Source organism: Puma concolor, chromosome B4, assembly GCF_028749965.1.
Source record: "Puma concolor isolate L17-30 chromosome B4, mPumCon1.1.hap2, whole genome shotgun sequence".
Lineage (NCBI taxonomy): Eukaryota > Metazoa > Chordata > Mammalia > Carnivora > Felidae > Puma > Puma concolor.
Genome location: NC_141673.1, coordinates 63872925 through 63885607, shown reverse-complemented (window position 1 = coordinate 63885607; position 12683 = coordinate 63872925).

Sequence of the window (12683 nt, the reverse complement as noted above, 5' to 3'; positions counted from 1 at the left end):
CTCCGACCACTTTAATGGCTTCATTTGTTCCCAGGATCAGGGTGCTTCACCAAGTCTCTCTGGCTCATGCTGAAGAGGAGCCTCCAAACAGGGACACTATTGCGAGAGGAAAGTGGGGGACAAAAGGAATACCCCCGTAGCTCTTCCTGGGCCTCTGTGAACAGAGAACTCGATACCTAGAGACCCCGGCCGGATGGACATGGCTTGCAGCCTTGGCCTGTGGACATAGGCTGGGTGGTCTGGGTGATACTGGTGCATGGTGTGAGGCTGTTGACACCATCTTCTGGCTCCTTCCAGGGCTCGGGGGTGCCCATTGAGGTCTGGGGTGTGTGTAATCTGCTGGGCAGTAGCAGCCAGAAGCCATACCGGGCTTGGCATCACCTTTGTATCTCATAAACTTGGACATTACAGAAGCTCTTCCCTCCTTCTTGCTTTCCAGTGTCATTCTCTTACCCCGAGTGATCCCTGGGAGGCACTGCTGACTGGAGACTTCATACAACATGCATCTGTTCAATTGCTCATTTATTCTTTCAACAAATCTTCATGGGGACCCACGATGTATGAGGTCCTGGAAAAGGACCGTGAAGGAGGCGCCATCATCAGCACTGTTTCAGGGAAATAAACCATTATGACAGAGGGTTACCATATGCATACGAGTAGGTGCAGCATGTGCATGGGGAGCTCAGAGACACCTGGTAGGGACACGTCTTCCTCAGAGGCCAGGTGTGATCTGGGGTTGAGACCCCAGATCCTTGCTCTTCACCTTCAGCTCCAGAAAAGCTCACGAAGTGCACCTTAAAGAGGTTCTCTATTTCTGGATGAGGAGAGTGAGGCCCAGAGTCCCATAAAGAATTGAGAGTAAAGCTGGAGCTGGGACTGTTGCCTCCTGTCCCCCTGCACAGAGCTTGGGCCACAATGCTCCCTATGTGCCAAACATACAGTCCTTGTTCTGTATGCTTCTCACCCCCAGGGGCCTGCTGGGCTTCAAGGAAGATCATTCTTTTTATATTTTTTTTTATAAAGTTTTAGCCTCTTGGAATAACTTGCAAAACCAGGAGACAATATCTTCAATCTGTTTATATTTTTTAAATAAAATTTTAGCCTCTTGGGATAACTTGCAAAACCAGGAGACAATATCTTCATTCTGTTTATATTTTTTTAATAAAATTTTGACCTCTTGGGATAACTTGCAAAACCAGGAGACAATATTTTAATTCGGGCTGTGAGAAAGGTAAGATGGACACATATGGCACAGTGAAAGTCGTCTTAGATGCCATATAACAGAATTTAAAATATGCAGTCCATGGGGGAAGGGGATGGGAAAAATAGTTACAGACAGAGAGGGAGGGAAGCAAACCATAGGAGACTCTTAAAAACTGAGAATAAACTGAGGGTTGATGGGGGGTAGGGGAGAGGGGAAAATGGCTGATGGGCATTGAGGAGGGCACTTGTTGGGATGAGCACTGGGTGTTGTATGTAAGTGATGAATCACGGGACTCTACCTCCAAAACCAAGAGTATACTGTACACTTTGTATGTTAGCCAAGTTGACATTAAATTATATTTAAAAAAATGCAGTCCAGACAGTGAGTGTCCTGAATGATCGCAGGATGGACCTTGAGGGTTTCACATGTGCCTTACTCTCCCTGTTGGCTCCAAAGGTCACGTTTCTGGCACACACACATGAGGATACAGCCTGAGCACGAAGGGAGAGGCTGGGGGAACTGGCTTGGTTTAACATTTCTCATGGATAAATCACAGAGTGAATCCATCCATGGATACTTAAGGTGGGATTGCATTTATCTGTTGAACACACACCCACCTTGTCTGTAAAGCTGTGTTCCTGTCTGAGACATCTCTGATGCATCATTTACCTGGGACTTTCCATGGGCAGGAGCTTCTGGATGTGGGACTGTGTTTTCCACCATCCTCTGGAGGGCCGGGCCCATGGTGCATCCATCTGTGGCCTAGGAGTCCCTGCCTCATGACATGTGTCATGCTGGGCTGCCTGACACCCAGCTGACCTGTGGGCCCCACGTGAGCACACACGGATGATGAGGACAGTGACAATGATGATGATGTCGGGAAACCGAGAACCATTAAGCTGGGAGTGATTGACTCAAGGTAAACTGGAGAGTGGGTATCTCTCTGTGCTCTGTTTTAAGAGGGGTAAACATTCAAAAGCCCAGAGACAGGGGGTGAAAATTTAGGCCCAATTAATGACTCATTATTACAAAAGAATTAATCTCTTTGAGGAGCCACTCAGCGGAGGACTCTGAATTAGCTGACTCTCTTTGTGTGCACTCAAAGAGCAATGGATTGATATGTAGCTTTGCAGAGGGGCTTCTCGGGTGCAAAATCAGGCAGATTTCTGGAATCCAATGGGATGAAGCAGGTTCCACTGAATGGGCCAGCACCGTGTGTGATGCAGCCAGGACACTGCTGTCACCTCCCTTCCTGGAAAAGGACTGAAAAGGGGTGTGACCTCACAGGCAGGTGTCTCAGCGGCCTCCAAGTGATTTCCTCCAGTAGGTATTCTGGATATGCTCCCATGGGGCCAATGAGAGACACTAACTCCTTTAAAGGAATGTGTCAAAGTGCTTTTCATTCCCTCCTCCCCTTCCCCCGTGAGGACTGGTTTATTAAGCAAGAGTTGACCAACTTGGAGTGAGCCCAGAGTCTAATGAATATGAGTAGGGAATTGGGAAATGGGAGGTGTGGGGAGCAGGGAAGGACATTAGGGTAGGAGACCAGTCAGTTTCTTGGTTGTTGTTGGAGCCACCAGTGAATACACTTAAACCTCAGTGAGAAGAATTCAACTCAGAATCAAAGGGCCTCTGTGCTTTGATGGTAAACAGGGAAATCCTCTCTCCAGAGAAGGGGTGAGGTTTCTGTAGATTCTTTCTGGAATGATTTAGAAGGTGCGATTCTGCAACAAATGGAATTTTGTTTGTTTTGTTTAGTTTTCAAAGCATTTTATGTTTCTATAAGATGAGTACCTATACTCTGTACCCTGATAAGGTTCTTTAGACATCATGGTATTTAAGGATTTAGTTTTAAAATATGATTTTCCTACATCTTTAAAAATTCCCCCTTGAAGGAACTGACCTCCACTTGGCCTCTCCAAAGTGGATCTGCCATGGCTCACACACCTTCATACTTTGCACACATTATCCTTGCCTTCTGGTTTGTGTGTGTGTGTGTGCATGTGTGCACGTGTGTGTGTGTGTGGGGAGGTGTTCTCTCATGAGTAAGAGGGGCTTTTTTGAAAGGTAAGCACACAATTCCATTGAATCCAACATGAACTTAATAGTGTATCCGCCTTTTTAAAAATTATTTGCAGTGTCTACAACCCAGCTATGCCACAGATCATCTTAAACTGTATTGCTGGGTAACTTTGCTGGGTTGCTGAGTCACATGGGACATATATACGGTTTGGAAGACACTTTCTGAGGCAAGGGTAGCACTGGCTAAAGACAGTCACATTCCACTCATCACTCCCTCATCTCTAAAGAATGAATGAAAAGTCTGAGTAGAGGACATAATGCTTTAGAGACTCGTAAGGGCTCTCAGGAAAACGCAAGGCAAAATAAAGCTTGGATGGAGTCCAGAGCTGGGGGAGGAGAGACCAGTAAGCTTGCCAGCTTGGGCAAAAGCAGTCATTCCTCTTCCTTCCAGTGTGGGCTGGGATTCTCAAGCTCAAGGGCAGCACTGCTTGGTGTTTGCCCTCAGCGTGTGAGTATGTCACTAGCTGATGTCATCATATGGTAGATGGGGACAGATGCCCCAACTAGGTGAGGCAGCACCCCAGGGTAGTGGCACCCCCACCAGAGGGTGAGCAAAGCAAGGAAGGGCTGGAGTGGTGGGGGAATGCCAGGTCGGTTCCTCCTTTCCTGCACCTGTCCCTGTGGCCAGAGGGGGAACTGATGGAGCTGGAGTCCTGGGCAAGACTGCACGTACCTCCTTAACACCAGCGAAGAGACAGGTTCTGAAAGGGGGCAGGTTGGTCCTTGGATGCTGGTTCTACTTCTTACTCATTTAACCTCATCACTATAACCAGGATAAAGTTTAGTGATGTAAGTGGGTACAGAAATCAGTAATTCTCATGCACTGCCTTTCAGTAATTAGAAAATATGACAGAAAAGAAAGGGTTCTCATTCATCACAAAAACTCGGAGGTACCTAGGGCTACCTGACAGTAACAGTTACAATAAAACAAAATGTTCAAGAATAACCAGAAAACATTAAAAGCAAACAATACACAAAGAGTAGAAATTGCTGGGTTAGAAAGCATCATGGAATAGGAAGCGTTAGTAATTACAGTGGTGTGGTCATACAAAGAGACCAATGACCAGAAGAGAAAATGTATGAATTCAGCATCTAATAAAAATGGTATTTTTCACTTTTAAATAAAGTAAAATTTAATTTTTACTTTATTTAAAAAATATGCGTGAGTGGGAATGAGGATGTTTATCTTCATGTAGCAGAAACGTACAAAAAGGAAAAGAGCAATTACCAAATTCCCACTTTTTAGAATCGATCACTATTATTATTTTAACTTACTTGCTTTCATCCTTTTTTCCACATTAAAATCTTTTTTTAATGTGTTTTATTTATTTTGAGAGACAGACAGAGAGTGGGGGGAGAGGCAGAGAGAGGAGGAAAGAGAATCTGAAGCAGGCTCTGTGCTGTCAGCACAGAGCCCGATGCGGAGCTCGATCTCATGAACCATGAGATCGTGACCTAAGCTAAAATCAAGAGTCGGATGCTTAACCAACTGGGGCCACCCAGGTGCCTTCCGTGTTAACATCTTTTAATAAATCATATACATAATAAATAAACGCAGTGTCCTTTAAAAACAATTCATGACTCAAGTTCCTACTAAGATGGCCAACCAGCTGGTCCTGGTTTATCTCTCTCCCTCAGGATCAATGCTAAGAAATTATAGAAACACATGGAAGGCATGGATACTAAGAACTACCAATGACAATTGCAAAAACTGTGAGAAAGCCCAGGGAGGGTCTGAAGTTACTTGAGCTGATTATAGGGGCAGGTGGGTAGTTGCAGCCTGGAGCCCAAGCCTGAGGTGGCAAGGAGAGGGTAGGGTGGAGGGAAAGGCCTAAAGTTTGGTTCTCGCCTACTGTCTGCCCTTTTACAGTAGAAATTCAGAACAGCAACCCATCCACTAGTGAGTGCCCTTGTCTATAGTTCAATATAATGGCAGATCTACTTCTCAGGTAAGGTTGCCAGATTTAGCAAATAAAAACACATGATGTGCAGTTCAATTTGAATTTTAAATAAATGACAAACAATTTTTTAGCATAAGTATGTTCCATGTAATATTTGAGACATAATTATAACTTTTTTTAACATTTATTTTATTTATTTTGAGATAGAGCGTGAGCGAACACATGAGCAGGAGAGGGGCAGAGAGAGAGAGGGGGGAGAGAGAATTCCAAGCAGGCTCCATGCTGTCAGCACAGGGCCCGATGCAGGGCTCAGTCTCACAAACCATGAGATCATGACCTGAGCTGAAATCAAGAGTCAGAAGTTCAATCGACTCAGCCACCCTATACTAAATTTTTTATGTGGTTTACGTGAAATTAAAATTTAACTGTATATTGCGTATTTTGTCTGCATGGCCCACTCATAGGCAACTGGAATAACAATGCCTGCTAGCATATAGTTGGCCTCTATAGAACCGGGGACTCATCTGGTCTTTACTCAAGGGTGTGAAGGAGGCCTGTAGGTAACTGCTGTCCCGGAACTTCTCACGTGGGGAGGGAGAACCAGAGTCTGAGCCTGGCTCATTGGGAAGTTTCCCTGTCAGCTTTTGGGATTTTGCAGGAACTGTAGCATGGCAGTTCCTAAGCTTTTCTTCCACCATGTCCTTGTCCTCAAACTCTAGAGCTGCATAATAGAGTGGTAGGGAGGTAACTGATATTCAGAAGCCTCCCCCAGTTACAAAACTTCTGCCTAACAACATGTTCAGCAGCCAGACCATTGCCCACCTGTGGACAACCATGGAATAAGGCTAGACTGCCATTTGATTCATGACCCAGGGGGATGGGTCTCTGCCATGGCTTCAAATTAGCAAAATATTATTAGAACAGCATTGGTTATTGTTTTTCTTGTGGAAGTTTTTCTTGCATTTTATTTAGCATATAGCCAAGCCATAGGAGTAGCCACTGTCTCCACCCAGGCCTAAGCTATTGCCCACACTGCCGGCACTGCCATGGCCACCAGAGATGGTTGACTCCACCACTGTGGTGAAGGGAAGGGGGACAAGGACACACAAGACACAGTGAGTTCATTCTGCCAGCCTGAGTCCTGTCAGAAGAGTGCAAGGGCAAGAAGGGGAGGCAAACAAAGTTACTTACAGATGTTGACTTGTCCAACACCTTCCCCATTCAGCCTAGGGAGGGAGAAAACACACAGATCATGAGACCTCAGACAGCCACCACTGGGCCAAAGTGGGAAGCCTTGATGTGAGGATAACCCATGGAGAAATTACCTTTTAAATGATTCTCTGAGAGTAGTACAGTGGCCATAACTAGAGTGCTTTCAACTTGTGCTCATGGCCAGATATCCCGGACATGCATCCAGATGTTTGAGAAGCTTGTGTGAGTTACTCACCTGGATTCCGCGCCCTCCAGCAGCTTCCTGTAAGTGTCAATCTCCACATCCAGGGCCAGTTTGACATTCATCTCCTGGTACACCTTCAGCAGCCGGGCCGTGTCTGCTTGGCCTTCTGCAGAACATCCTCCAGATCAGTCAGCTTGTTCTTAGCATCCTTGAGGGCCATCTTTCCATGTTTCTCACTATCAGAAATGGTGGGCTTCAGGCTGGTACACTGGAAGGGGAATAGACAGAATGAACTTCCAATCTGGACTTCTAGGGGAGACTAGTGAGGAAGAGTCCTAGGGTGTAGAATTGATGGAGAGGGAACTCTGAATCTTCCTGTCTAGATGTTTGACTATCTGCTTACTTTTTCAAGTCTCTGAGCCTGTTATCAAAGTCCTACACATTTTGTATTCACCACCTGCATGAGAATGTGTGGGTGGTGACTGATGCAGAACCCTACAGTCCACACATTAGAAGAAATGGATAACTGAGTTTGTTGTTGTTTTTGAGTGTTATCTCCAAAGTCAAATCTGGACCACAGACAGCTGTGTTTGGCATGACCAAATTTGCACATTACAAATATGGTACATTGAAAAAGTGAACTTTCCATGAGACTATTGAAACCTTGCCCTCCTCCTACCTCAGAATTACATATACTTTGGGGAGAACTGTTCTCTTGTTTCCTTCCTCCCTCTTTTCTTGAATCATGAGCAGATTTTCAGCATCTTTTCTTAACTCTTATGGCCAGCCTTTCCTTCCCTTTGTTCCTTTGCAATTCTCAGTACAATTATTTCTCTTAGACCAATCCTATTTCCAAACAGGCCAGGGTGGTCTCCATGGTATTGGGCTACTAAGACAATGCTCAGTTTGCTCTCTACTAAGAGAGGCTCAGTTTGGGAAGTATGTTCCCCTCCAATCTTTTTCCTTCTCAACCCACAGATCTCACTGATAAAATTCCCCCAACAGACTTTTGAGATGTTCCTTCCCTAAAAGTTACCATGCCCATCACTTCTTCTCCTTCTCTTGACAAGCAGAATCCCAAATATAATTTAAAATAGTTTTTATCTGATACACTGTTCAAAGCTTCTATTTTACAAAGATGTCAGTAGAGGGATGTTGAATGTTACCTAATGATTCAATCCTAATCTAAACTTCCATTTAGTGCAAGTATCTCTTTTAAAACATTCTTTTTTATTTAAATGTTTATTTATTTTTGAGAGAGAGAGAGAGAGAGAGAGAGAGAGCAGGGGAGGTGCAGAGAGAGAGGGGGTCAGACGATCTGAAGCAGGTTCTGAGCTGTTAACAGAGAGCTTGATGCGGGACTCAAACTCATGAACTGTTAGATTACGACCTGAGCTGAAGTTGGATGCTTAACCAACTGAGCCACCCAGATGCCCCTCTTTTAAAACATTCTTGATAGATGGCCAATTCCAGCTTCTAGAATAAGTTTATTTTTAATAGATAATAAATATTTGTGCACCTCATATATTTTTTCTCATTTGGCTAGACATGGATCCTGAAGAGAAGGCTGAAGAAAGTGTGAGAGGCTGGAGGGTGGAGTTGAGAGGAGGATGAACATGAAGTGGCTTCCAGCAGCCACTGTAAAAATACCATATGATTTCACTCATATGTGGAATTTAAGAAACAAAACTGATGAACGTGAGGGAAGGAGGAATAAAAGAGGAGAGAAGAAAACAAACCACAAGAGACTTTTAATGATAGAGAACAAACTGAAGGTTGAAGGAGAGATGTGGGTGAGGGATGGGCTAGATGAGTGATGGATATTAAAAAGAGCACGTGTTATAATGAGCACTGGGTGTTGTATGTAAGTGATGAATCACTGAAGTCTACTTCTGAAAGCAATATTTCACTGTATGTTAACTATGCAAAATTTTAAAAAGTCCAACTTGAAAACCACTTAGAAATTGAAAAAGAAAAAAAAGAAAAAAGAAAAAAAGAAATGCTCAAGACAAGTCCCCTGCCATGTAACTGAAGATATTTCTGTGCTTTGGAGGGACTGTGTGCGTGCGTGCGTGCGTGTGTGTGTGTGTGTGTGTGTACACACTTCCTTTGGGTGTTCCAATTATGTTTGTGTTGGACCTGCTTGGCTTCTTTATTTGTATATCCTTTATTGTACACCCTTGACTCTCCTTTAACTGTCTTTGACCCCTCAGTTCATGCTATTCTGTTGAGAATGCTATGCTGAGAATATTCAATATTCTCCCATTTGTTCTTTATGGTGCATTTAGCACACCTATTGCCTTTTGTACTGATATTAATTTGGACTTCATTTGCATTGTGGTTTTATTTTTCTCTCTGTCTCATATCTGACTTCTTTTTTTTTTTATTTGAGAGAGAGAGAGGGAGGGAGAGAGAAAGAGAGAGAGGAAGAGAGAACATGAGTGGGGAAGAGAACCAGAGGGAAAGAGAGAGAGAGAGAGAGAGAGAGAGAGAGAGAGAGAGAGAGAATCTCAAGCAGGCTCCATGCTCAGCATGGAGCTGTCACAGGGCTCAATCTCATGACTGAGATCATGACCTGAGCTGAAATCAAAAGTAGGATGCTCAACTAACTGAGCCACCCAGGTATCCCATATCTGACTTCTATAAATAATGTTTTAGTTCTTATCCTCTCATTATATGGTTTTTATTCTCAAATTTTAAAAAGGGTTTATTTTATTAATTTTGGCAACATTTTATAGTGACTTTGTTCTGATAAGTGATCATTATCTGCCTTTTGTTTTCCATATTCATTTCATTTTTGAACATGTATTATCTTTTTGGGGTCCTAGAATGGTCCCTTTTTGACTACAGCTCATCCATGAATAAGATGAACTCTTTCTTGACCAGTCTTTTATAGAAAGTATTCTGGGGGAATGGGGTGGGCAATATGTAGGCTAACAGATTGGATGAATAATTCTTACTCCTTAAAACACCCTACCCAACAACCTCAGAGTGGCTTGTTCCCAGTCTCTCTACTTTTTTTTTCCCTGCCAACAAAATGCTGTCAATAGGCCTTGTCTTTGATTTTTTTTAAAAAAATATTTATTTGTGGCGCCTGGGTGGCTCAGTCGGTTGGGCGTCTGACTTAGGCTCAGGTCATGATCTTGTGGTTTGTGGGCTCAAGCCCTGTGTCAGGCTCTGTGCTGACAACTCAGAGCCTGGAGCCTGCTTTGGATTCCGTGTCTCCCTCTCTCTCTGTCCCTCCCCTTCTCATATTCTGTCTCTCTCTGTCTCAAAAATAAATAAAACATTTAAAAAATTTATTTATTTTCGGTGGAGTGCAAGTGGGGGAGGGGCAGAGAGAAAAGGACAGAGGATCCAAAGCAGGCCCTGTGCTGACAGGCTGACGGCATTAAGCCCAATGTGGGCTCAAACTTATGAACTATGAAATCATGACCTGAGCCGAAGTTGGACGCTCAACCGACTGAGCCACCCAGATGCCCCTTGTCTTTGATTTTTTATTCAGTTCTACTTTCAAGGCTTCTTGAAGCTTCCTGCCTCAGGTCACACTCCTAGTTCTGACTGTTGCAAACAAGGGATTCTTGGATTTGCACCTGATGACTTATCCTTCACATTGACTTACTTATGATAAGTGAGTCAACAGTGCCTGGCACATAATAGAACTTCAACATCAGTCTGCTTCTTTAGCTTGTGTTCAGCTATTGTTTTGACAGATAATATTTTGTGTTCCAGGAGCTGAAACAAATAACAACAATAAAAAAACCAAAATAACAAAACTGAGAAAACCTCATCTCTTGATGTTTGCCTATTGTCGCTGAGATGGGACACTCCTTTACCACTTAGCTAAGCTTACTCTGAACCTAGAAATCAGCACGAGGTGAATACCTAAAATCTTCTCAAGACTTTTCTGAGCATGTGTCTTCCTGGATACATGTATGACTTGCTAAATTCTCTCACACACAGAGCTACTTTGGGAAATTTGTCCTAATTTTCCAAAGAATTTCATTCCAGCCTAGCCGCTAGACATCAGATTGTTAGATGGTCTATTGTGTGTTTCCTCCTATAATCTCTTACTCCAGGTCTCTGTGGGTTATAGTCTTGCAGTTTTTCCTTGCTATGTCTCTTGCTTCTCTTATCTACATTTGGATTTTTGTGAAACAAAGAAAAGAACCTTGCCTTAGTTCTTCAGAAATCCTCCAGTCATGTTTGAAGAGACTTGTGCAGGGTCTTGCATAGGGTCTACAGCTGCTCTGTCAGGTTCAAGGCATATGTGCTGAGGGGGCTAGAGGCAGAGGGTGGGAAGTAAGCAGAGGGTTGAAGGGTAGGAGTGGGGTTGAGAAAGAATTCAGGAACAGGCTACTGCTTACTCAAGACCAAAATTGAAACAGGTAGAGTGTAGGGCAAGTGCTAAGAAAAATGTTAAAAAACTTTGCTATAATTTTGAAGGTGCATATTCTTGATTGGGCATTTGTTTGGTTGTTGTAAATTTTTGACTGTTTCCTAGAGCTCCTACGGAGTTTACTCAGATATTTTCTGGTTGTTTTTTGATGTTTCTGGGCAGAAGGAGAGATTGGGGTTTCCAGTCTGCCACTTTGTTATCATCACCTGTACAGTAAGATTTTAAATAAATCCATGTATATATACTGTTTTTGCAAGATGTTCTGTTAGATGCTTATCCTATATAATTTTCCAGGTTAGTTGTTTCCTTTCCATTATTCCTCATGGGTGCATGATAATATGAAAGTTAAATGGACTTAGATTTTGAAACCCAGTCATCACTTTATCTGTTGTTGGGAAGTTCAGTCAGAGGATGAATAGGTGTCAATGTTAGGGTTGCCCATGTTGCTGGGGGAACACTCAGAGGAGAACACAGGAGATACTGATACAAAAGGATCCAGAAGCACCCTATATATATTATTGAAGTGAAGAAATTTTCTCTTGTGATGTGAGAGCCTGGTAGCCAGGAAGATAATGATCACTCACAAAGAAACAGGGACTGATGTGGCCAAGGGCAGAACAAGTTGAAGGATGAACCTTGCACCATATCCTGAGTTTTCATTTCCCATTCATAGAAGTCAAACTTGGCCATGGCATACCAGAGGGCAGATGTGGAAGCATCTCTTCCAAGCACCAAGGACTCAGCTTCATCCATTTCCATGAGAGTCTTAGGATGTGACAACCTGGGAATTTCTATTCTTGTTTTACCTTTACACCTCAAGAAATAAGCATATGAGTTTTATGCCTGAGTCTTTGGATTCTTAATTTGAGAACCTGTAGTATTTTCAGTTTTTCCATGTTGTGAAGATTGTTTGGATTCACATCCATGTGCATACAACTTCTGACATTTGTGCTATTTCCTTGGAATACATTTCTAGAAGTATCATTGCACTTTGGAAGTATGTACACTTTAATTTGTCTTGATACACCTTGTAAGGCAAGTTTCTTGGTTATGAAGCTAATTTCAAGCTAAAAATCAAATATCTTATCCCTTGTTGAATGTTCTTTGGCTCTGATCAGCCAGAAATATATTTCCCCAACTGAGAATTTAGAGTTCATATGCAGGCCATGTAGTAAAGTGGTCTTAGAGATGAAGGAAGTGAGACTAAGCCACTACTCTCTGGTACAGGCAATAAAAAGCAGAGTATAAAATGATGGTGGACCAAATTCTTCCCATTCTACTTACCAAACATTTATTTATTTATTTTTAAAAAAATTTTTTTTTCAACGTTTATTTATTTTTGGGACAGAGAGAGACAGAGCATGAACGGGGGAGGGGCAGAGAGAGAGGGAGGCACAGAATCGGAAACAGGCTCCAGGCTCTGAGCCATCAGCCCAGAGCCTGACGCGGGGCTCGAACTCCCGGACCGCGAGATCGTGACCTGGCTGAAGTCGGACGCTTAACCGACTGCGCCACCCAGGCGCCCCTACTTACCAAACATTTAAATGTAATCTTATCTAGGAAGAAAATCTGAGTGTCAGGATGCCAAACTATAGGCTTTTGCACCTCTCTCAAGGAAGAGAGTGAAGTACTTGGAGATTGGGAGTGTCTTTATTATTATTATTTTTATTTTTATTTTTTAAAGTTTATTTACTTATTTTG